Below are 25879 nucleotides of genomic sequence, written 5' to 3' on the forward strand. Positions count from 1 at the left end.
TCGACCCCAAAGGCCACATCCTTTGTAAGTAACTGGCGTGAAAAGGGACTCACCATTACTTTTTCATCCCTGCGGTTTCAGTATCGGCAGCTGCCCCTTGCCCTCTCCCTGCGCGCCGCCCCATACCGCGTCAAACACCCGACCCTAGGGGGGGGGGGGGGCTTTGGGGAGCGGTGGCCGAGCGCTGCGTTTTCAGGCCCGATTCGGCGCCCGCTGGATGAGTCGGTATGAAAAGTTCTATACGTTTCGCGTGGCTGGAAAGGGATGCAGCATGGATTATCCAAACATCGTGATGATTTTAAATTCAAAACGGTCATTATTTTTACATCTTGATTTCAGAAAAGGTTAACAAGAAATGTACATAATTTTTACGGATTTTTTGGTTTGTTTAATCTACTATTTAGGTGCGTGGTACATACTTCTCTGGGCAATGTTGTTGAAAATTGGCTTTTTCAAAACATCAAAAATGGGAAAACGTCTACAATTTCAAAATGGTGACTCAAAATGCTGCATTTCTCTCAAATTTGTGTTAAGAGCTAGGTAAAATGCTGTAGACAAAATTTCGTCGAAATCCAGGACCGTTGGGTATCAAAAGTGGCCCTTTAATAGGTGAGTTGGCGTGAAATGACCCAGTATACGGCCCGTCCTGAGATGAAGTTGGAGAATACGATGTAGATCTGTTGGTGTGTGTCCAACTTAATGCATATGCAAGATGTATACAAGCAGGGCCTTTGGGTACCTTTGCAGCTAAACGGTTGCGGTATCTACAGTATGTAGCCTATGTGGACTAATGAAAGGTCCAAAACTGATCCGCTTCAAACTTGGCTGGTATTAGTAAAAGTAAGGCCATGTTTAGGTGTATACAGCCTTGGTACAGGAAAGAAGCGGTAATCTGGAAACATACCGAAGGCACACAAAAGCCACTGTACCACAGGTAAGGTGTAGGCCGGGCAAACTGAAACGGTGCACACATTGGGAACGTCCTGTGGGATGTTAATGCTAAACCTGCCTTTAAATGTTCCTTTGATGAATTCGTCCACATGTGCCACCTTTGAATCATTTTTTTTCCTTTGCAGTACCATTTCCCACTAGCCTGGTCAGAAACTAGGTGATACTGAAAATTCGGGCACAACTCAGAGTTTCTTTTAAATTCCGAGCAATGAATGCATGACAGCACATGTTGAAGATCTCCCTTTGCCCTTTGTACCAGCATCAGAAGACAGGAATCTCATTTGGTCCCAACTTGAACCGTACAAAAACCGGAATAAACAGGGCCGAACCCCATCATTTGTCGACAGGTTTTTAAAAGTAGTCAGTAAATGTTAGTTCGAAGGCGATACAAAAGTCGCACTCTATGTTTCAAGCAGCAAGTGCCCACGTCATAGCACTACATTACCGGATATGAGTCCAAAACCGGTCTGCAGCCCAGACCAAGCATTGAGCATATAAAGTGCAGCCCGTGGCTTTGACTCTACTGAAGTCCACGTAAGACACATTCACGCGGTCCTCGAACTGAATATTAAAGAGCATGTTTCTGTATGTAAACGTTCTCGACGAGTCTTGCTTGTAAATCGTTCTGAAATGTTGCTGCCGATCAGTTGCATCTCCTCAAGTCGCATGCTTTTCGAGCCAGATTGCAAATACACCTGCCATGGATCTCTAAAAAGTATGTACCCAGCACAACCGTAACAGCTGATTAATCGCAATTCCAGCAGCCTACGCGGTCATCTCTACTCAACACACATTGCGCACAGTGTTTTGTGTATTACTACAGCTCTTCTCTACCACAACAAACGAAATAAATACACTTATCCACAAATATGGGACATCACACATGCGAGCGTTTCCATGACACGGCAACCCCAAGCCGACGGTCCTCGTTACCGGTAGGCGCCCGGTGCGCCTGGTCCGACATCCGCTCGCTGTGCGGAGGAACCTGGTCCGCCCCGAGCTGAGACCCGATGGCTGGCACATAGCGCCGGCGGTTCAAGTTTTTTAATGGCAGACGCTGGTGGGTGGAGCAGGCTCCGAACAGCTGTGGATGGCTGTAACTCACTCCCGGCCTGACTCAGTGTCGAGCGCCCCATTTAGCACTCGCGGCGTCCCGTAACCTTGGCTAGCAGTCTGCCTGTACCGGTGGCATGACAGGTCTTCAATCCCTCCGCGCAGTTCTCCTTCTGGTGCCCGTAACATGGCTCCAAGCTTTGGCCGCTGACGAGCACCCGGCTCCAGCTCAAGTGTCTGCCTGTGACGACAGCTGACGACACAGCGCTCAGCGCGGGTCATCGAGACGCCGGTGCTCTGGCGACAGCTGACGGCACATCGCCCAGCGCGAGTCACCGAGACCCCGGTGCTCTGGCGACAGCTGGCGACACAGCGCCCAGCGCGAGTCACCGAGACCCCGGTGCTCTGGCGACAGCTGGCGACACAGCGCCCAGCGCGGGTCACCGAAACGCTGGTGCTCTGACGACACCTGACGACACAGCGCCCGGCGTAGGCTACCGAGACGTTGGTGCTCTGAAGACACCTGACGACACAGCGCCCGGCGTAGGCTACCGAGACGTTGGTGCTCTGAAGACACCTGACGACACAGCGCCCGGCGTAGGCTACCGAGACGCTGGTGCTCTGAAGACAGCCGACGACACAGCGCCCAGCGCGAGTCACCGAGACGCCGGTGCTCTGACGACAGCCGACGAGACGACGCCAGCGCGGCGCGCAGAGCGCAGCTTCTGACGCCGCGCTGTCGAGCGTCTGCTGGCCTCGTCTGCCGCGGCCAGCGCCAGGCCGTCTAATCAGCACGACCAAACGTGGCGTTCCACGGACCTGTCCGCTCCGCTCCGAGGACTCTCCGCCGCGCCGCTGGCAGAGCATCACGGGTTGGGCGGCTGTGAGCCGGCCGGCTCCATAAATTCACGCAAACGGCGGGTAATCGGCCGCTGTTCTGAGATCTGCCTCGGGCGCCACCGAGTGACGCCGATGAGGTGTAGATGACCGGTGGCGCCGCGCCGGGCGTGCCTCTGAGAAGCGCCCCGCCGCCCCTGACACTGTCTGGGTGCGGAGTGACCTACGCGCCACCTGTTGTCGTCCATCCGTCTCGCCCGTGTCACGGAACGTGAGAAGGCAGGATGCTAACCAGCGTAGCCTGACCCGCGGCAGAGATGAGCAGCACCAATGGGTTCAGCGTACTGGCGACCTCAGGTAACGTTTGCTTGAGCGACACCGCCGGTCCGTCTCTCCGACCAGGTGTTGCCTTCGCAAACCAATTACCCGCGCGCGACTGGACCTGACCGAGGGACGTCGATCGTGACATCCAACTTCGCCACTGAGCGAACGGTGCAATCTTGAGAACCCACCCCCAGCGCACGAGAACGTGGACACCGACCATGAATTCAACAACACGGGATCGGCGGCTCACAAAATTCCAAACACACGCCAGCCAGTCGAGATCCCTCCTCGCAGCGAGTACACTAACGCACGGGGAGCTGCACGAGCGGTGCGGGACGCCGGCCGCCTATCGGCGGGCGACCCAGGATTGCGACGACACTAGCGCCATCTCTGGTCGACCCCGGAGCTTGTTGTCGCTGAGCGGCGCTTCAGCGGGACGCCTCGGGCGTGGAGAGGTCGACTCCGATCACGCAGCCACGCGTGGAGCGCAGCAGGCGCCGCAGCCGCTGCTGGTACTGCTCCACGAGCACGCGTGACGGCCCGTGGCGCACGTGCTTCACGTGGCACGCGCCGTGCTGCATGCCCGACATGCAGTCCAGGAACTCCTGTCGGCACGGTCGATGTCGGTTGTGCGCGATCATGACGGGGGTCGGGGGAGGAGGTGCGGTAGTCTGGTCTCGGGACGCGCAGACGGTAAGGATGGACCGGGGCATGGAACCAGTCTCGAGCTGCCATTTTTGACGTGTGGGTGCACCAACGTAGTCGGTGTTGGACACTGGTCATCTGCAGGTGTATGGCATTTCAATTTTGATCGCCGTATCCCGGGGCAGGCAATAATTTGGAAGGTAACGCTGGCGTCATGAAAGGGAACATCATCGCACGCATGCATCGCCGTTGGGGACCGGTGGGCCGACGCGAAATATTTGACCCGCCATTTATCGTCGGCAGCATCTGACAAAATTAACGTACTCATTGTGCTATCAGTGGTAATTGAAAGCCGAGGAATTCATCACGTGTGCTTACGCACGTCGGATATAATTGAATTGCCACCTAATTCTGAAGGCAAAATTAAGCAGCAAGACACCATGCACAGCTGCATGCGTTGTGAAGATGCATTTAATGGGTTACATCGTTATAACGTGCATTTACCTCTTTGGTCGAGCACCTGTTGTCAAATCCAGAATCTGAGGAGAACTGGGCGATGAGACGATTTCCGCATCTTCGCAAAGCCTTGAACAGGCAGATTTCTGCGATAGGTCACATGGTCAGGTTAAGGTTATATTTTAGAATAGAAGCCACGGGTTATATTCGTGGCAATCGCAATGAACGTTGCGGGATTAGGTAGAACAATATTAAGGGGAATGTTCCAGGTTCAAATAATTTGAAGCAGCCGTATTATGAAATAAGCTAAAATGGTAACCGATGGTAAAGTTCATATGATTTAAGTTGAAAAGTCTGCTCTAGACAACACAGCTCGATTTATTTTAATTATACGTTCAACACATTCAGTCAATAGGTTCCTCAATATGTCATTGTTTGATTGCGCAATGGAACATTTGCATGGAGTTGAGGTGCTGCCAAACTAGCCGTACAAAATGGCCACCGTGGCATTCATTTGCAGTACTTCAAACTCGCTAATAGACTGTAGCACGGCGCTGGAAGCGTTTGCAGGGCGAAATATCGTTGTGTGCTCCCTTTTGGCTCTTTCTCGTGGTGTCCTTGCATATTTGTCCGTGAGTTTAAGAAGTTTACCTGCATTCACATCTTCGGTTGTGGGGCTATTCTTATGGTATTCGATTACGAGTAGCATTTCCGTTATAACTAGTCACGATGTTCAAGTTCTCATCTTAGGTACCTAACAACGTCATTCGTGATTGAGACTTGCACAGCTTGTTCAACATTGGTCGAGTGTCAAATGACGTCCCACGTACTTGGAAATCGTGCTCACGGACTCCAGATCTCAACAGCTTGACGATGTTGTTCTTCCCGGGCTTCAACGTCGCATGGCCCATGAGGTGTTAGGTTTGGAATGACGTTGCTATCGCGTCATGGATGCCCGAATGGCTTTGAAATAGCCTGTACGGAATAGTCTGCACATCATCGCGGGCGTGTGGCTCAGAGGCTAGAGGGCTTTATGTCCTAAGAATTGCAGGGTTGTGACCATAACGAATGATTTTCAAAGTTGCAATTTCAGTTAAAACCCCCTATACAAATGTGGAACACTCTATTTAAGCTCATTAGCATTCATACCCGATCGTGGGGCTGTCCATTGCTGGTCAAAAAATTACATCTGGTGTTTACATAAGAAAACAAAACCCAATAACTTCCCAGAGTATGTTACATGTCATATATATATATATATATATATATATATATATATATATATATATGCATTGCAGTTTTACTAAAAACCCTTCAGTAATACGCGTATGATGAATCATTGTTTAATATTTGTGCTGTGGACTATAATCCATAATGCGAATGGTTGTAATGCGTGGCAAACAAAGCAGATATGTAGGTACATGGTATAACGTATTATATATGTTTGCATTATTGTAGGTGGCACAACTATGCGGTAATATGCTAGGCATTATTACTACCAACGTTTATGCAAGGTAAGTTAGAGAGGAGAGAGAGAGAGAGAAGAGAGAGAGAGAGAGAGAGAGAGAGAGAGAGAGAGAGAGAGAGAGAGAGAGAGAGAGAGAGAGAGAGAGAGAGAGAGAGAGAGAGAGAGAGAGAGAGAGAAGAGAGAGAGAGAGAGAGAGAGAGAGAGAGAGAGAGAGAGGAGAGAAGAGAGAAGAAGAGAGAGAGAGAAGAGAGAGAGAGAGAGAGAGAAGAGAGAGAGAGAGAGAGAGAGAGAGAGGAGAGAGAGAGAGAGAGAGAGAGAGAGAGAGAGAGAGAGAGAGAGAGAGAGAGATGAGAGAGAGAGAGAGAGAGAGAAGAGACAAGAAAAGAGAGAAGAGAGAGAGAGAGAGAGAGAAGAGGAGAAGGAAGGAAAGAGGAGAGAGAAGAGAGAAGAGAGATGAAGAAGATAGAGGAGAGAGAGAGAGAAGAGAGAGAGTAGAAGAGAGAGAGATATATTATATATAATATATATGTATTATATATATTATAGTATAGAGATATCATTATATGATATATATATATATATATATACACATATATGTACATAATATCTGTTCTTTTCTGTCCGATTTAGTTGGTGTTTTTAAATCAGTCCTTTTGACACCTGCCTCTCAAGTCATACCATTTCTGTTGTTTAGACGCTTCTTCTTCATCATCGTCTTGTGATGTATGTGCTGAAGATGCAGCAGATGTTTGAGATTGGCGTTTTTCCCAGAGAGGAGGTCTTTTGAGGTGCCATAGTCTCGATATGCTGGGCTGTATCGGTCGTCATCGAACTTATCACTGTAATAAAAACATCAGCATCAGTGGCATGAGGCATTGGCTCATGGGCGTTAACGCATTTGAGAGATAGCGGGAAGGTCTGAACCTGGATAGCACATTCTGGTTCAAAATGATGTGTTAATGTGTGGAAAACTGCAAACATGTCTGTGTTTTCGTGAGAATATGGGAGGCAAAAGACTGTTTTAGTAAAATAGCCGCTTGCTCTCTAGCCGTCATTAGTGGGAAATTAGAACTTGGGGCATCCGCATAATCACTATCATTAACATCATCACGACACAGACGGCTGTCAAGACTTGTCAAGACAAGACAAGGGACTGGACGAAACAAGATGACGAGACCCAAAGTAACAAAATTTCATTAAATGGCAAATGCATGGCTGTGCAGCACGGTGGTACTTCACGCGATAACCTTCACGCTGGTGCCTCTTACGGACTCGGTGGCTCTTCCGTATTTCATCCAATTTTGGGAATCGTCAAGCTGTGGCAGTTTTCATTCCATAAAAGGGTGTTGTGCAATAGTCTTTGAAATTATAGGAACACAAATTACAACGAAACCAATCCTTCACGAGGTCTCAACACAGGCTGAACGAGATACGTATCGGCCTCCACTTCCTAGCTAATTTCTTTTATCTCTAAGGAAATATCCCGATCTCCATCCTGATGCCTGCCATCCTGCAAAACAAATTAACCAATAGCTGTGTTCAAACGTTGCTGAAGAGTGTTCTTGCACAATGTGACCCCGCGCTTCCACGACGTTCCGCATATCGTAGCCTCGAGACATAAGTAACCACTTGTTTGCTCACCTGCTTCCTTTTGTCTGCATGATTTTGTGACGCGGAAATATCCTCCCATAGCCGCATCAGTTCTAGACGGAGCCAGAATGTAGGGCAATTTGTTTTGACTGAGATATCTTACACGTCGCCAACGTGTTATCCTCAAATCACCGTTTCACAACGAACTTTTTTTGTTCCCGATGCCCTTGAAATCATTGGAATATAACGGACGTTAAACAGAATGCTTCGCTGCCAGAACCAGTTTGCTTTCGCCGACAGCGCCGTACTTTTTTAATACAGTGTTTTGTGGTACGCAAAATATGTGCATTATATATATATATATATATATATACATATATATATATATATATATATATATATATATATGTATGTATGTATGTACCTATATATACATACATATTTATATAAACACATATATACATATACGTTATACATGCGAGCATAATTACCCGCAGGTTCACTGACCCCTTCCCGCTGGCGAAGCATTGGACCTGAGTTGGGGTTCTCGGGTCTGCACTCTTATCCCTGAGTCATAAGTACCCTGGCCGCAAACGAGAGTTACACGCAAGTAGTCTACCGTTTCACGTGGCGGATAATGTTCTTAGCTTCTCCAAGACAATTTTACTGGTCGATTCACTTAGGTCACTGAAATGCAACGGCTCACAGCCTATCACTGTTGCAAGACGTGCCCAAATATTACGTGGTCTGAAAAAAACCGATGAAATGCTGCGCATGTACTCAGTTCCCGCCAAAACAGGCCTCAGAAATACAAAACTGTCGGCGGAAGGCAGCCCCCTCTCCCGCCAATCATGTTTTCAACAAGCGTCACCGCAACCTCTGCTCGATCGGTGCGTACAGAACACCGAGGCCGCTCTCTCGCGAGTAACGCAGCCCACCGTACCGCGAGCGTCCCGCCGCGTCACGAGCCGCTGCTGTGCCGTCACGTCACACGGTTACCTGTCGCGCTGGGTGCGCTCGTGTCTGAGCACGTTGGCCAGGCTGGTGATGCGACGGCCCTGACCCCTGAGACGGCGGTGCCAGGAGCCGTCGGCGGCGCGCAGACACAGCAGCAGCGCCAGCAGCAGAACGGACCGGCCTGAGGCGCGCATGGTCTGCGGAGGGGAGACGCGCTGAGTCAGCGGAGCAGGGCCCCGGTCGGGCAGCACGCGCAGACTAGGGGAAGCCCTCAGGTCAGCAGGGGCCGCGCGTCACACGGCTGCCGTGGACTCGGGTCAGGCAGCATGTTTAGCGCAGGCTGCACAGATCATGGTACAGGCAGCAGCGAGACGAAGATCTTTGGAGCGGTGTCTTGGCTCGTTCGCTTAGTTGGTCAGCATCTTCCTTAGTTACTTCGAGCCATTCGAGACATCCAGAAAAAAGCCGCTTGTGGAAACGGAAGGCGTTCCGTTTAAAGTTTGAGCCTCATTTGCTGGTTACAAGTTCCCAGCAGCATGCAAGCGAGCAACAGTGGCATTTGCATGATGCTGTGATTAGACGCCTTCCCTGCGCCGCTTTAAACGTTCTCTCACGTTCTCTTGTTTGATCGTTGATAGATGCTTGGCATGCCCAGCTTGAGCACATTATTTGTCTCTCTTTTTCCAGCGCTCGATTTTCATTGTTTTTCTTCCGATGCTGGAAGAGGCACAAACAACCATTTGACTAATGTGGTGTGTGGGGAATCGACAAAGTACATAAGTGGTTTGCAAACCCGGTACAGTTTCTCCCATTGGGTCACCTCAGTCATCTCAGATGATGCGACACGAAGGAATAAACGTAACAAACCCTCTTGCATTTCATGGTCGTTAAGTGACACTAAGCGACTAATCACGAGACGAAAGTAACGATGCCTCAAAAGGACAGCGCTCGTTAATCTCCTTGAAAGTTTCCTGGTAACTCGCCCCCGTGTTGTTGGCCGCTTGTTGCGTCAAGCCATGGACTCAGTGGCTGCTCAAGTCGGCCCCACCATGACTTATAATTAGCAATAACGACATTAGTGTATTAATGTTATGGTGCCGGAAGCAATACACGTAATAGCGCATCTGGCAGCAAAAAATAAAAGCACGACAGAATTTACTAGGTCCAAATGGGTGAAAATATTTTCCTGCCTAAACGTTCGGCTAAGTCCGATTTGCATGCGACGAATTTCGCTTGACATTCTTCCGCGCGAAGAATCAAGCATCCCTGATATCTTAGAAACTGCCGAGCCGGTTTCTGGTGGAGGTATTAAACGTACGCCCGTAGTCGAAACCACCTTTTCTTTCCGAAACCGTTATCATACGGCGTCAGTGTGGCACTCAAGAGGTCAAGAAGCCCTGAAATTTAAACTGATCTTTCTCCACAGAACCAAGCATCTCATACTCCCGCATTCCTTTCCACTTCAATGCCACGATTACGATCCGCCCAAAAGTGTATGTGTACTGCGCGGTCTAATTTGGAGTCAGCGTTGGATGCAGAGTCCTCAAAATTATGCGTTAATAAAATGAGATGTTAGTGAGTAAATCGTTGCAATGCAAATTTTCCCAGCAACAAGCTCTGCTTAGCTGGGTGGACTCCCTGGACATCCAGCTCAAAACCTAGCACAAAAATGACCAGGTAATTGCCCCCTCCGACTTGTGACTGTATAGCCCTTACTAACACGGGGAATTGAGTGGTTGTAGATTATTGGGCGGTTGTAGCGGGCTGTCATTAGCTGACTTTGGCTAATGACTACTTTAAGCCTTTTCATCTATGATTTTTCCCTACCTATCACATAACACAATTCCTTCGGGTCTGCTCCACCTCTTCGCCTGTTTTTTTTTACGTTTGTTTCATCTTCCTAGCTGGGAGTGCCGCAACTTGATTTTATGTTTTCTGGTGTTAACGTACGGTTTACTGCGTCGCTGGGATTGAGGGAGGGGCACTCCTGGTTACCTGTTCTTGGGTAACGGCGTAGAAAAAAAAAATGCAAATCAGTGTTTGTTGTCCAGCCTCACACTGTGATAGGTGAATGTGAGTCCAGTCCTGGAAAAGGCTCGGATCAGTGGCGGATGAAGAATATACAAAATGGGGAGATGGGAGGAAAATATCATTAGCGCAGTCCTTAGATGCGTATAAATCATAAACGCTACCTCTTTTTTTAATATGTGTTGCACTGCCACCGGCTCTGCCGCTTGATTCAGTCGTCTCTGCAACTTTTGACCTCTGTCGCGATGCCGTAGCCGCTTTGTTATCAACAAATAACCTGTTCAAAACTTTCCTGATACGTATCTAAGCATGAATGTATGAGTTCTATTATAGCATATCTGCCCCTACCCTTGTCACATATAGCCCTTACCCTGGCACGTATAGCCCAGTGCTGTCACATATAGTCCCTGCCCTGTCGCATATATCCACTGCTCTGTCATATATAGTCCCTGTCCCCGTCACATTTTTTACACTTATGCCATGTTTTTGCAGTCGGCACCGAGCACTAGGGTAGGAATAAGGTAGCAGCCATTACATGGACAGACTGATTTCGGTACCGAAAACAACGTCGATTCATAATGGCCATGTATCCCTTCCACTCCTTTCCACTCAGCATATGACAATGCAGTCTTCAGCAAGTACGCTGGATGATTGTTCGTAGAAGATTCGATTATACAAGATTTCCTATCGAGTATAGGGTTTCCTCGGTGAGAAATGACCTGTCATTGCATGCCTCTGAAAGCCCGCATTCTCCTCAGCAAAGTAGGGTACAAATTTGCGTCAGGATTCAGTTGATGCCGAATTGGTGGTCGAGAAAAGTCAACAGATTTCAACACTGCAGCCGGAATGGCTTGGGGTGGCGTGAGGAAAGCCAGAATCGGGCCGAATCGGGGCCCACGCAAAAAAAAGGCCAAGCTTACTACCCAATCAGTTCAGAGCCCTGCTACAAGCCTAAAAAACAAGCTTGCATTCACACACAAAAGTTTGCAGTGCAAGTTTGCATTAGGTGAGAATGGGCACAGCAATGCCCATATACGTGCCTGCGATCACAAAACAGCGACGCAGCCTCTGCAACCTGTAACGGCCACGAGCACCGCCGCGGTCGGCGTAGTTCCCGTACTTCCCAGGTTCGAGTGGAGGTATTGCCCGCCCTCACCCAGGGGCGGACTCAGCACCGGATCTTGGGAGGTACCAACGTCCGGTTGGGTGGCCAGACTCCAAGTCTGGTACCAGCCACACTAAAATCAAGCTGGTGTTTTCAATCGTCTTAGAAGAGATTGTGTCCCGGTTGCCCCCCCCCCGCGCCTCCCGCGCCTCCTTAGGCCCGCCTCTGACCGTCAGTTAATGGGTCGCACGGGTCCGGCCGGAAGAGTCACATCCGTGTGAGCTCACACCGCGCCGCGGGCCTGGGAAGGCCGGTCAGGCGGGGCGCGGCCGGCGCCGCACCGCAGCGGCAAGTCGGGCCGTCACCCGATGACGCCGGCCCAGCCCGCCCGGCCGCGACCGCACGTCGGGCCTTCCCGGCGCAGCGAGGCTCTGGTCCGGGCGGCCAGGGCCCCCGGGGCCGGCGCTGGTGTCCGAAGGCCGGCTGCCGGCGCGCTGGGAGCCGATCGCCCGCGGGCGTCCCGGTGCAGCCTCACGGCCGCCCCTGATCGGCTGTAAACCGTGCAGCGAGGTCGCCAGCGTCCGGCCGCGCTGGGGGTGACGCCGATGGGCCGTCTGGAGACGTCAGCGGGGTGTCTGGGCGGGAGTCCGGCCCTGAGGCCCGTCTGAGGACCCAGTCTGAGGCCCGCCTGTGTCCTCGTCTGAGGCCTGCTTGTCCGCATCTGAGGCCTGCTTGTGTCATCATCTGAGGCCTGCTTGTGTCCTCATCTGGGGCCTTCCTGTGTCACGATCTAAAGCCTGTCTGTGTCATCATCTGAGGCCTGCCTGTGTCCTCATCTGAGGCCCGCCTGTGTCATCATCTGAGGTCTGCCTGTGTCCTCATCTGAGGCCTGCCCGTGTCCTCGATGCGACATCTGTCTAGGTCAATTCAAGCGCGAGACTCACTTTAGCCGCAGTCTGAGACCTGTAGTCCGCGTCTGAGACCTGTGGTCCCCAGTCTGAGACCTGTGGTCCGTGTCTGAGACCTGCGGCCCGCGGTCTGATACCTGCGGTCCGCAGTCTGATACCCGTCTTCACGCTATCTGGGAATCCACGTGGACTGCGTGTCGTGGTCGGCGAAAGCTCCCCGTGTTCATGTCGTTCATGGCATTTGGGCCTCGCCTGGATCCGTATGAACTCATGGACTTAGGGATGGTCATGACCTGTGGTTACGTCTAACTGTATCCAATTACATCGCTAATTGGGCCCATCCGGATGTTCGTTTCGCACTCGAGCCTGCCTGGTGGGCGAAGCTGCCTGCTTTCGCCGCGATCCGGCGCCACGCAGGCTCAGCGGAGCTTCTGGGAGACTTCCGCGAGCGGTGCCGTCCACCTGGCTTCGTGAGGACGGACTTCCCGCCTCGACAGATCAGGTGATGACCTCCCGGCGTGTGACGCGATGAAGCCCACAGATAAGGAGCATCTAGCGACTGGTTCCTGCAGCGGCTGCACGACACCCGACAGCGGCGGGTCACTCCCGCGCCGCGAGGGTCGGCGCCCCGCCCGCGCGGCGGCGCCCGTGAGCCGCCTGGCGACACTGTCCCGGGCACGTGGCCGGAGCGGCGTCCGGCCGGCAGACGGCTGCAGCAGATCACGGACCGCGTAATCGGCTTCGTGATCCGTCCCGCCATGCACGGGATGCAGGTGTGCTCAACGCGGCGCTCGGGTCCGGTCCGGAGACGGTCCGGCGGGTTTGCAGCGGTGGGCGCGGCGGTGGGCGGGGAAAGCGCCGGTCCCGCCGACCGCGCCGCTGAGGTCATCCGGGTCAGGTCGGCGGATTAAAAGGAGGGGCGAACTGGACCGGGCACCGTTATCGCTCGGAATTATAGGCTGTGGTGGCCGATGGCCGCTGCGGAGCGGCGAGTCATATCCAGTTTTGACGTCGTGCGATTGTGTAATTGGCGCAAAGATCGCGCCATGGGTCTTCTGCTGTGCGCCATTCTTCTTTCGTTTTCGCAGGAACACATCGCATGCTGTGGCGTGTTTGAGAGACACGTAATGGTGCACGAGCGATCGTTTGGAGCCGAGACGTACTCGGGACGTAATTGGCTGTGAAAGACGACCTTGGAACAACATGACAAACAGCGCGCGTGATTAGCAAGTGTCGCTAGATCAATCCTGTGAAATAGCTGCCATCCAAATCTTCGCACAAAAGCTGTGAAATTCGGCTCTTTCATTGGTTCTCCCATTTGAAACTGTCATTTTAAGAGCTACGTGGACAGTGATAAGCCCAATAAGGGGAGGAGGAGGAGGCGCCGTCATGCGACCCGGGAAGTTGAAAATGCAGAGTTTTTCTCATTAGCTTTTGTCTTCAGATTTCAGGTTGATCTACGAGTGGTTGGCGTGATATGCTGAGCTTGCCCTCCTCAGATTAGGTGTTAACCCAGTGCTCCATGCCCCTGGTTAATCCGCTGACTGCAACCTACGCAACGCACGCTAGTGACGGCTTATATTCTGAGGCTCGATGTCAACATTGATCTCGCATGGCCCCTAATACTTCTGCTTTCACCAGAACGCGGCCAGTGCAAGTCCCTGTTGTCCATGTTGTCCGTGTAGCCACATGACAACCTTGCACGAGCGAACCGCGGTCATCGTGAGCCCAGCTTTCAATCACACGAGAGCTCCGCCGTGCTGTCCCGACATTTTACATTTTGTTATGAGATCCAGGCAACTTCCTGATGACGCGGCGCAAGCGCACCTCTGCCGTCGTCAGGCATCGCGGGCGTAAGCGGGTGATAGCCATCTGGTCTGGTCTGCACCAGCTGACAGCCGTGGGCGCCCCGACTTCTGACGTCAATGCAGCTTCACAGCCTGACGGTTTGGCTGTAAATGTACGCGTGTTTATGAACACGCCGAAGCTCGCGCTGTGCTCGGACTATGGCATCCCGAATGCTCGCACTATCTGTGTGTCGCATCTGCTCATCGTCTGTCTTCCTCGTCATTGGTCGCATCATTCTGATTCGCTACCTCACGTCAGTGCGTGACACCTCGCCGCCAGTCTCCCCTGAGTAAGCGACTTGTCATTGGGGCCCAGTCCAGCGCACGCCGCTTCGTTGTCGGTCTCACTCGAGAACGTAACCTCCTCCCGAAGTCTCATCTGATCAAGTAACTTACCGTCGTCAGCCCTGCCTGACAACGCAGCTGTCTTTAGTCCCATCTGAGGAAGTGGCTGGTCCGTTGGACTCAGTTCCACCAAGTCAGTTCCACCTTAGTACGTGTCTTTCCGCTGTCGATTTCACCTCAACATGTGCATCTCTGTCGTCAATCTCACGTGAGAGCGTCACAGCCACCTGCGAGCGTGACTCCCTGCCATCAGTCTCACCTGAGGACGTGACCCCCTGTCGTCAGTCTCACATGAGAACGTGACTCCCGCCTGCGCACGTGGCTCCCTGTCGTCAATTTCACCCGAGAGCGTGACTCCCTGTCCTCCTTCTCACCCGTGAACGTGACTCCATGTCGTCAGTCTCACCTGAGAACGTGAGTCCCCGTCGCCAGTCTCACCTGAGCCGTTGCTTGGCCTGTCTTCAGTATGGCCTCAGTCGCGCGTGTCTCGCTGCCGTCGGCTTCGCGCCCGCGCCTCCAACCCAGCCGAGCGCCTGCGATACACTGGCGCTCTCTCCGCCGCGCCGTACTCCCACGGTCCGAGGGGCACAGTGGGCGGGGCCTCTGCCGCTTCTCGACTCGCGTGAACCTCCCCCGGCGTGCCCGCGGGCTGTGAGCCAGCGAATGGGAGGTGGGGGTGGGAGAGTGTGGCGTGGGAACCGTTAGAGGTCGTGGATGCGCTCTTAGGTGGGAGCCTAGGAAGCCGATTTGATTGGTGGCTGTTATTCATGCGAATGACGGGAGTGCTGCTTGAGGGGCTGATAGAAGCTGCATAACTGTCCCGAAATACCCTTGCGTGCACTGCGAGAGACGATCACGCAATTCAAATGCCGACGAAGCTAACAAGTAATGGTGATACGGATTTGAGTTAACGGGTTCCATTTCGCTGCAACCCTATTAGTTGGGAAAAAGCCTGTAAGTCTAAGACTTCCGAAATCAGCAAACCTGTTGTGGCAGTGCTGGCTGTTTCCTCCGTATATACTGCACCGCTGTCGTTTGCATTCTTGTTGTTGCTTCTTGTCCAAGGGACTCCGATTCTCTACCCATCTCACATCACCTGGTGGCTCATTGGATTCGTTATGGAATGTTTGCTCCATCATACAGGATTGTAGCAATGAGGGGGGGGGGGGGCTACTGGTGTCATGGCTCTGAGTGAAGAGGCTTACGCTAGTTACTGGAGGGTTCATTTTCAGGTGTTCGGAGACCCCGAGGACAATTCTGACCTTGCGCCGCTGTCATCTGACACGATCTGACACTCTAATTGCACCCACTTCTTCTGGACTGTGCTCCCTGAGAAAGTTGAAACGGTGTTTACTGCTATATTTATTAGATTGCACCACACATCAAAATCCGCGACAGCAATATATTCACAATTTACATCACACAATATTTCCGATAGAGCCACAAGTACCCTGTACCGGACGCTGGTAATGTTTGCGACATACTGAACGCGTAGCCAGGCTGACACAGCTTTGGTCTATTGATGGAGTATCCCAGCTGATTGCACTCTTCAAGACTTCCACTATACGGCGGTTATCCTACTTCCAGGCAATTTTCGCAGCCAGGGGTGATACTAGTGGACGAGTCACTCTTGATATGGGCATGTTCACCCTTCACATGGGCTTTCACGTTGGTATGGCTTAATTTGAATTTATCGGTTCACGAAGATGGCTGCTTTTTACGGAAATTCGCCACGACAATAATAACGATCTGTGACCCCAGCCCCTCGTAGGTACAGATCGTCATGCTTCGATGCCCTTAAAAATGTAATGTTCAGCTTAGGCTGCGCTTTGGTGGAACAGCCCACCTGGAAGTCTCTTTCCGCGCTGTTTGCTGTCTGAGCCCCATGTGATCACAGGCTGAGTGGGCCCGACTGTCCGTGACGTGTGGCTCTGTGCGTTGGCCGGTCGTCCGATGTTCAGCGGGTGGTCACAGCTGGCTTAAAGCGCGACGCCAGCGCCGCCACGCGGCCGCAGCGGCGAAAGGATGGCGCTGCGGGCGCTGTGGCGGGTCCGCTTGTAGCGGGTGCCGTCTCCGGTACGCACGCAGTCATGGTAGGCCTGGATCAGGCCGAGCAGCTCGCCAGATGCCTCGCGGTCTCGCTCCAGCGCCGCCATCAGCTGACTCATCGACAGGCCCTCTGTGCGCGGACGAGTGGGGAGGGGGGAGGGGGAGGGAGAGTCAGTGACGAACTCGCCACCGCTGGTTGCCGCACTCCGATCTGTATCGTTTTAGGGTAAACGTGACACCTAGCTTAATATGCAAAAATGTTATATTTGAGGCAAGTTGTTGGTCTTTAGGTACAAACATACAATTTGTAATTGCATGCCTCGAAACTAAGTCATAAAAGCCGTTGCCGATCGTTTTCGCATAAGTGATTTATGCACGCATGCAAACGCATCGGTGAGCTGCCGGTGACGCCTTCCGAGTTGTTCCGCTTACCCTTAATGAAATAATCACTGCTGCAAGCATCACTGTAACCGTTTGAACTCATTATTGAAAGGGTTCTCCCCTCCGAATACGACACCTATTTTGGCCCGTAAGAAGCCGGGGAATGAGATGTTGCGCGCCCACATCAACCGGGGCCGGAAGGGGGCATCCACGCGCAGCTCAGCTGAGAGGAGGGCAGCAAGACGGGCGCCGGATACTGACGGAACTGCTGGGCGGCGCTGATGAGGGTGACCAGCGGGTTCTGGCCGCAGCCGTCCGAGCTCTCGCCGGCGCGGGCCAGCAGCAGGCGGCCAGTGCTGGCCGACAGCAGCAGCGTGACCAGCAGCAGGCTCCGGCTGAGTGGGCTGCAGTTCTGCCGGCACAGGCCCGGACGCGTCGGCGTCGGCTGCCGCGCGGGCGGTGTGTGCGCGTGCAGGTGCGGGGAGCGGGGAAAGAAAGTGGGAGATTAGTTTAGAGAACCGCGACAAGTTACAACGCAAACAACGCCCGAAGCACTATACTAATAAGCCGCGGGAAAAATAAAAATTCGGTGTTTTAATGGAAAGACAGCCGAACCGCGGAAGCGCACGATATGTGAGCGTCTGGGCAAGAAAACGCGCACAAGGAAAGTCTAACGCGGCCATGTAAAGCTTCTGGACTGTGAACATGTCGGCAGGGAATACGACGCCGTCAGATATGGTATGCGTAATATACAGACATATGACTGGATGCATGGTCTGGGTCGGGTACCAGAATCTGAATTCGGTCATGAAGTGCTTCTATGTGCTACGATATTCACCCTTTGGCTCATGCTGATCGGTGTGTCGACACTGGCGTCACTTTGGTGAACTGATTGTGATTAGATGCTGGTATGAAATCCAGGAATATGCAAGCTCGTCACCAACACTAGAGACTTCATGCTGTCAAGACTGCTTAAGATAGTCTGTGATGTCTTGCTACACGAGTGCACTATGATTTGCTCAGTTTCAGCCATTTCATACGAGTCAACCGTGCGACCTCCAGCAAATACCGTCGTATTTTGGATTGCATCACTTTGATCCCCATCAATGTGAACAGGGAGAGGGAGCGGAGAGAGAGAGAGAGAGACGGAGAGAGCGAGAAGAGAGGGATGAGAGAGAGAGAGAGAGGAGAGAGAGAGAGAGAGAGAGAGAGAGAGAGAGAGAGAGAGAGGAGCGAGAGAGAGGAGAGAGAGAATAGACAGACTGACAGACAGACTGACAGACAGACGGACAGACAGACAGACAGACAGACAGACAGACAGACAGACAGACAGACAGACAGACTTGTCCAACAGAATCAGTGACGGACGCGGCACATCAAGAAGTGACGAACCCAGCGGCTGTGGCGACGTTCTGGGGACTAGCAGAATTCGACTATATCGCTCTTTTTGTATGAACTCCTCTGTGGCCAAATGAACAATGCACGATTAGTCGCGTTGGTATCGCACAAAAACGTTACCAAGCAGATATGTACCGAGGCCCAAAGGGATCCCGGATCCTAAAAGATCTTGAAAAATGCTTTACTGGTTCATACACCCTGCAAAATTACTATGGAAAATAAAAGTGCCCGTCCTGCATGTACAAGTATTTCAGCAGCGGACTTGGGCTACTAAGAGATGGCTGGAAAACAATATTTGTAACATCGGGCAATATTTTACCCCGAAAAAACGAAAAGTATTCTGAATTCCAGAGGCTTCTTGACAAAATTTGTAACAGATCAGGGCCCTGGAGGATCCCGAAACACTCCTTCGCTGACGGAAAGCTTCTTTCCCATTTAAGACATAGAACCTGATAGATCAGGTAAAGAAAAAGTTTTAAATACAAGGAAATTTGTGCGGAAGATTATCATGGAAAGAACCTATCTCGCATTGGTGATAAATAGTAACTAAGAAATCTTGGTTCTACGCCGAGCCAGCAGTCTGGGAAATGCTCAAAAAAATCACTAACGTTACAAAAGTGAATCCAAGGCGACCCTTGGACACAGCATAAACGCAAGTTCTGGATATCATTCGATATTCCGAAAAAAAATTTAAAATGAATCGTGGTTCACGTATGCTTTCCGACAACACTCTGACAGGATTGAAGAGCAAAACAAATCGTTCGGCAACACATCAATATAGGTCCGGCATTTCGGATTCCCGGACATGTTAAAGCTGGCCATGGATTCCACAGGAGCTTGAGGGACACAGCCCGGGTTTTGGGAGCCATTCCTGGCACCCAAGTTCATTGCTGCTGCCAAGATTGTGCACCGTGTTGGTGCGCAACCCATCTTTCGGCAGCGGCTCCTGTGTAACGTCTCCAAACCCAGCAACTTTCCAGATGCCCTCACAGCATCAGGCGAAGCCCAGCGCCGTGATGGAACCTACCATGATGTGGGTCCTCTGGGCGGTCACTGCACTACGCTGAGCTCCTGCAGGCGGTGCCGGGGTCGCTCTGTCGCCTGTGTGCGCTCACCTGGGTATTTATCTGCCGCGGTCTCCAGCGGCGTCCCCATTCAAACGGCCAAGTGCCCCGTAATGAGACTCAACAGCCCACGGCACCCCCGGCCGAAATAGCCCGCAGGCGCGCCAGGGGTGGACGTCTTCTCGTGACCTTCCCCATCATCACCGGCTGGCCGGTCAGCTGACCGGGGACGTGCCGCTGGTCACCCTGCGGAAGATCGCGTGTTAAAACGCGCGCTTGCGGGGTGGGTGGTGTTGCTGACTTATTTTGATGGTATGTGTTGCATTGACCTAAGAATACGGGTTGTCAGCGGATATACACATAGTTTAAACGTACTCATGTTCTATTCTCCCGTATGGATGTAGTAAATGTGCAACCTCGCATACGTCCGTCAACGATGCTTCTAGTTCAAACCTAAAAATTGTTCATGCTGGCTCTGATGCCATGCGTATCAGCTCTTGACGACCACTCCTCTGAAGACCATTGTTGAACCTTTGGGCAATGGTTGAAATGCGCAGTCTCATACCAATGCATCAATGATGCATCATCTGCAGATCTAAGATCGGCTATATGGTTGCCGTGAGAGGTAAGGTGTCTTTAACTTTAGCTGTCTCACATTTTAAAGTTGCCACCTAATCTCCAGGCATTAAAAGGATTCAATATGCTGTAGGTGGTTACCGATAACTTTGTCTGCAATGCATCGAATGCAAATTATGAAAACGGTTAAAAACGGTTAAAACGGTAACGGTAACGGAAAACGGTGAAAACGGTAATTACGGAAAACGGAAAACGGAAAACGGAAAACGGTGTCGACGAAACATCAGGTAAGGGCGATTTTGGCGACGTGGCCTGTAATCGTTGGCGCTTGGAATGCGTGCAATTATTAACGAAGTCCTCGGTAATGTATATTCTTTTTAAGATGTGCTTAATGCGAATTTCAAATGACTGCACGGTCAATGTGACGTTGGACACATAAACTTCTAACGAACCGACCTGCAAATACCATGATTTAGCCTTGAAACATTTGGGGGGTTAAGCACGCAGTTAGCGACAATTTACGTTCGATAGCTAAATACATGTATGTAGAACAATAATGCATTGATTGCAAATAGCGGAGCAACTGTGTTTTGCAAGCGTGCAGTCTGTTGTTGAATATTGCCCCGTGGTGCGGGCGGGGACGACCAATGTCCACGCAATGCGAGCTGATCGAGCGCAGCACAGCCATCTTCCTTGGTAACCTACTAACGCACTTCTCGACAACACCTTACCTTTCATATGTCAGCCTTCTGCTTCGTCTCAAAATTACATTCCCTAGCTGCACGAAAAGTGCAATGCGATATAGTCTTCCTGAGAAACATTATCTAATGGAAACTGGACCCTTAAGTCTTCCCAGGCGCTGATTCTCCTTGCAAGTGGCTCCTCGATCAGCCTACACCCAAGCTCTGTTCACCATACCTCGATTAGCCCACGCCCAAACTCCGTTCACTGTATCTCGCGCTTGTGTCAAGGCTAAGCACAGCAATTTGTTCTGCGAGATGATAGGCGTTGTGAGCACTCGTTTCTGTGAAGTGCTGCGTGCATGTGATTGGTCGCGAGTTAACGCATCGATCCAAAACATTTCGACATGTTTTTTTTTTCTCCCAAGCGTCAGGGTCAATGTAATAGTTACAATACCTCGCTGCAAGTAAAGACTCGCAAGAAATAATTATGTATCCGTACGTATAAAGTGCGGACGCAATTGTTCCTGATCAAATGCACGTAAGGTACCAAGTTCGTGTGGCAGAGCTACGTACGCAAAAGTTCGCAGGCGAAGTACGTAAGCAAAGGTTCGTATGGTTTAAATTACGTATATATGAAATATTCTTGTTAAAAAAGGTCGTCGGGACAAACGTTTGCACACGAGAAGTTCGTATCATTTAAGTATATACACAATTGTTCGCATGCAAATGAAGTTACATAACTGTTGCGGACGATGAAGCTCGTTTCACAAAAGTACGTGCGCAAGAATCCGTTAGCACTGATCACAAATTAATATGTTTCTATGCGCGATGCGCCAATGGGGAGTGCTTCGGGACCGATCGAACACCTGCGTGCCAAATCATGTACCAGCGGTTCGCAGATTTTGCCGAAAGCTGGTTGCCGCGGGGCAATCCATGGCGTACAGTTTGGGTGTGCAATTGTTAGCTCAATCCGGCGCACAGTTGAACAGTTGCAGCCTTGGGCAATGTTGCGTCGGGTGCAAAGAAAGTCCTAATCACAGTGGGTGCAGCAAAGAGCGGATCCGCCTCTCCCTCTGAGGTCTGGGTTGCGTTTTATAAGCAATCGCATGCTACGCGCCAGCCACACGTCTGCCCGCCGTATTCCGCAAGTGTGTTGGCTTCAGCCGCGGCAGTCAGCTGGCGTCAGTGGCTCGCTCAGAAGGCTTCAGGTGGGAGGCGTCGACACCGCGGGGGCCATCTTTGTTTTGATTTTTAACCTCCGGTCCCTTCCATCCCAGGCTAATTTTGCACTGCTCATGTTCAAGCGGGCTCATTTGCTGGACCCTGGAAGGCGTTTAATTTCATGTTATGAAGAGCTAAGCTAGTCATATTATTTGACCTGACCTATGCAATTGTCGCTCTCTGCCGCCATGTCCCCTACATCCGCCAATGTAGGGGATGATGGTGACACGGACGGTCTGGTGGTGTGTACGATTGGACTGGGACGGGAACGGAGTGCGGTCCCCGATCGACGGGATGTGGTGGCCATGCAATGACAATTCACCCGAGGACCGACACCAAGAATGGAGATCGACGTTTGAACTTAACGAGCTTTAGTCCTGACGAAATTTCGATAGCGTATTTTGCGTCCTGTTTTATGCACAACAGGTAAAATTATGCGTTATGCATTCCTCTGGCAACGCAATTTTGTCATATGTACTTTATTCATGAAAAATAATTGCACACTATCATTTGCGTGCAAAAATTGCGTATGACCTCCTTCTGTGCGAATTTTTACGCATACCAACAACTTCGTTACGAACTTTTCCTGACGACCATTTATGCATGTGAACTGTCTCCAATGAAAGCTTTTTACATTTCAATTTGGCACGTTACGAATGTTATACCTTGCGAACATAATCCTGGACAACATTAGGCATACGAACTTTACCGACGAGCAACTGCCAGTCAACCACAAATAATGGCGCTTAGTTTCATGGGCGGGTCCGGAATTAACCAGTAACATATCAAGTGAAGCCATCACTTAGGCACGCTAGAAAACAAATTTATTGTTTTGGTCAAAGAGGCATTTTGGAGCCAATCAGGTAAGGATGCTTACGGGTTTCACTTTTATCGTGTTCAGCAATAACGCGCTGACATGGGAACATTTAAAAAGTTAAAGAGGTCGTGTTAGGTCATTAATCTCGATTAAGATTAAAAATGTCAACAGCTTGAGCAAAATCTCAAAGGCTTAGGTGCTCCCTTCAGATTTCCGATTTTTTTATTTCTCTTTTAGGAGTGTCAGCGGTTTTTGTTTTTCACCTGCCTGTGGTGGGAAAATATTTAGAGCCACACCTGGGTGGCAGATACAGGATTTCTGAATGTGACCTGACCAGGTATTACACATGGCATGCAGAATGAAACGAAAATAGTCTGCTGCTTTCCAAAATTTGAACAACCTTGGCCTCTCCAACAATTTGATTGAAGAACATTTCAGTTAACTAGTATTCGACTGAAAAAAACATTTGGAAAAGAAGTGTTGGAGTGAGGACCATTAAGACGAGTAAGCGTTTGATCAAAGCGCTTTCCAAAAATAATCGTTCAACCCAAAAACGTTTCGTTAAACCGACATTCGGTTAATATACATTTTGACTTCTGAACATTTTGTCCGTTTGATAGATCGGTAAATAGGCATTTCGCCAAATGACCGTTTAACTTTAACCATATCGACTTGTTTGACATTACAGCAAAAAGCACCATCAAAATAGCACTCAGCCAAATGTATTCGGCAAAACTAATATTCGATCGAATGCAGTTCGTTATTTGTACGCGTACCTAAAGCGTAAATCTGGTGTCAAGGCAACCAGCAGCGGTTTCTAGATATGTCAGTGACGCATGATTGAAGGAATGATGCATACCCATGCATTTGGTCCTTAAATGCTGGCAGTCTTGGCAGTTACTTGTGGGACTGAGGTTTAAAAATTGCATTTACCTGATGTCACGGAGACCGTGTAGCTAGTTCTCTATTTCATGCACTTAGTTACCGATCATTAGATGGCCACTTTGTTCAGTTCATGCATAGTAAACTCAATTTTGCGTGACTGCGCATTTTTAAAGAAATGTAGAAATCCGTTGATGTCACTGACTATATGGGCATTGTTAACAAACTACAAGCAAGCCCCTGGCCCATGTAATATTCGTTCAAAAATCCCGTCATCGGTGTGCATTATATTCGCTGCACCGTGCGTAGCCGTACGCTACCAGCGTCACGTTAAAGGAAATATTCCACATATATATGGGGTTCTGAACTGAAAAAAGCCTTCCTGAAGCTCATTCAGAGCAGTTCGCCGTCATGCCCTTCTTCATACCAGCTACTCTAGTCTCTGAGGTGCATGGCCGCGAAGATGTGCAGACTATTTCAGAGGTTATTTCAAGGTCATCCAGGTATCATCACGCTATAATAACGTCATTTAAATCCCGCTAATCCATTAGCCATGTGGCGACCTAGGCCAAGACAAATGTAATTATCAATACGTTCATACCTGGCGTTCGTGAACACCATTGCCAGATATAACGGTCATCAATTGGCTCTCAACCAAAGTTGTGGAAGGTACGTTGACGTAATCAAGCCATGAATTATCTAGGAGCATATTTACTTGACGGAGACTCTGTGTTGTCTAGAGCAATTTTTTCCACTTTGAAGTATACCACTAGCTACACGTGAGCTTATTTCATCGTATTTGATGCTTTTGTATCTTTGATATCTTCGATGCATCGTATCTTGTTCTCGTTCTTTGCTGCATCGTGTCTTTGATATCTTCAGACATGGATCATTCCGTTTAACCTCGGCGTATTGCAGCGTTTGCCGCGACCTCTGCCGTGATGTTTGGCTTTCCACCTGTAACGTCTGCCTCGCGGTCTATGTGTCGTCACCATACGCAGAATGTATGTGCCCACCACCGCCTGATTGCAGACGGAGGAGCCTGCGACTGCTGCTCTTATTGAGGGCAGTAGGTCACACGCAAAACACGAGACAAACTATGAGTAGCATCGAGTAGTGGGTGGGACGGTCGTCGCCTTCCTTTTGAAGAAAAAATTAATTAATGCATTAGATCAGAGTTATTACCGCATGTCATCATGGGCAATATTGTTCAAAACGCTTACCCCGCGATATTCTTAGACATTCCTGAAAAGCACAAGACGTTCCAACTGAAGTGGTATGCATAACATGTGTCCCCGCCAACGACATTGAGCGCCTGATCTCGTCTTTCCTCTCAAACCACTGGGTGCCCCGCGCAATGCGTGACTGGGGCTCCAGAACACCATTAGGGAAGTTTCGACAAAATCGAAGGGGTCTTCGATTTCTGATGCATGTGGATGTCGAGCTCCCGCTGTCTTCATGCATGGGAATAACCACTCAGACAAGTGAGAGATCTTATACTCAGCATTTAAAACTGAGTGATGATCCGAAGCCCATGCGTCAACGTGTCCCGAGTCATCCTGACCCAACCAAATTATAACCTAAGCCGTCTATAGTTAACGGTAGCGTCTTTTTTCCAACGCGCAGTTTTCTGCGTTTGTGCTGTCAATAGCGTCTGTTTCCTTGACACGAAGCGAGTCATTTATTAATACGTTACCACTGACTGCAGTGGCTGAGCTGATGGTCGAAATTGGCAACACTAATCACAAACGAGCACAGAAAGGGAGCACTCACACGACCACCCTGAGGCCCGCGGCGGCCTCCGCGCTCGCTCGGACCGCCCCAGCCTCGGCGGCCGACGGTCGGCCGCCGCCACGCCACGCGGCGGGGGCGCGGCGTGGTCGCCCGCCACCACACGCCCGCCGGTGTCCGTCTGGCCCGGCCGGACGGCGCTCAATCCGATTACCCGCCACTGATCGTCCCGAACGGCGGCTAATGCGCCGCACAGACCCTCCGGAACGGCGGGAAGTGGGCGGCGGTGCTTCCTGAATAGCGCACGCGGCACCCGTTCACGTGTCGCCGCCATGGCAGCTTGTCAGGAATAAAGGTGCCGCTTTCTGGAAGTTCTTGTCCAAAGTCCAAAGATCAGTTGTCTGTCAAAATAAGTTAAAAAAATACTTCAAAAATCGTCATTTCTTTAACACATGCGTGCTATTGCTCAAAACCATGAACCCCAATCACTACTCGCGTCGCTCCATTCCGTCACTCGGATTGAACAAAAAGGAAGAAAATGATGTAGGCAAGTAAGGTGCACC

General features: G+C 50.7%; 1 long non-coding RNA gene across 1 annotated transcript; it reads right to left on the reverse strand.

Moving 5' to 3' along the window:
* Positions 1–3701: 3701 nt before the first annotated feature.
* On the reverse strand, positions 3702–6559 carry LOC119098478 (uncharacterized). The gene is made up of 3 exons (XR_005094243.1): positions 6413–6559; positions 4315–4412; positions 3702–3770 (listed from the first exon to the last, which is right to left on the reverse strand). It is a non-coding gene; the product is annotated as an uncharacterized LOC119098478 (long non-coding RNA).
* Between the last annotated feature and the right edge of the window lie 19320 nt (positions 6560–25879).

Source organism: Pollicipes pollicipes, unplaced genomic scaffold, assembly GCF_011947565.3.
Source record: "Pollicipes pollicipes isolate AB1234 unplaced genomic scaffold, Ppol_2.1 Scaffold_4740;HRSCAF=5597_pilon_pilon_pilon, whole genome shotgun sequence".
In the NCBI taxonomy this organism is placed as follows: Eukaryota; Metazoa; Arthropoda; class Thecostraca; order Pollicipedomorpha; family Pollicipedidae; genus Pollicipes; species Pollicipes pollicipes.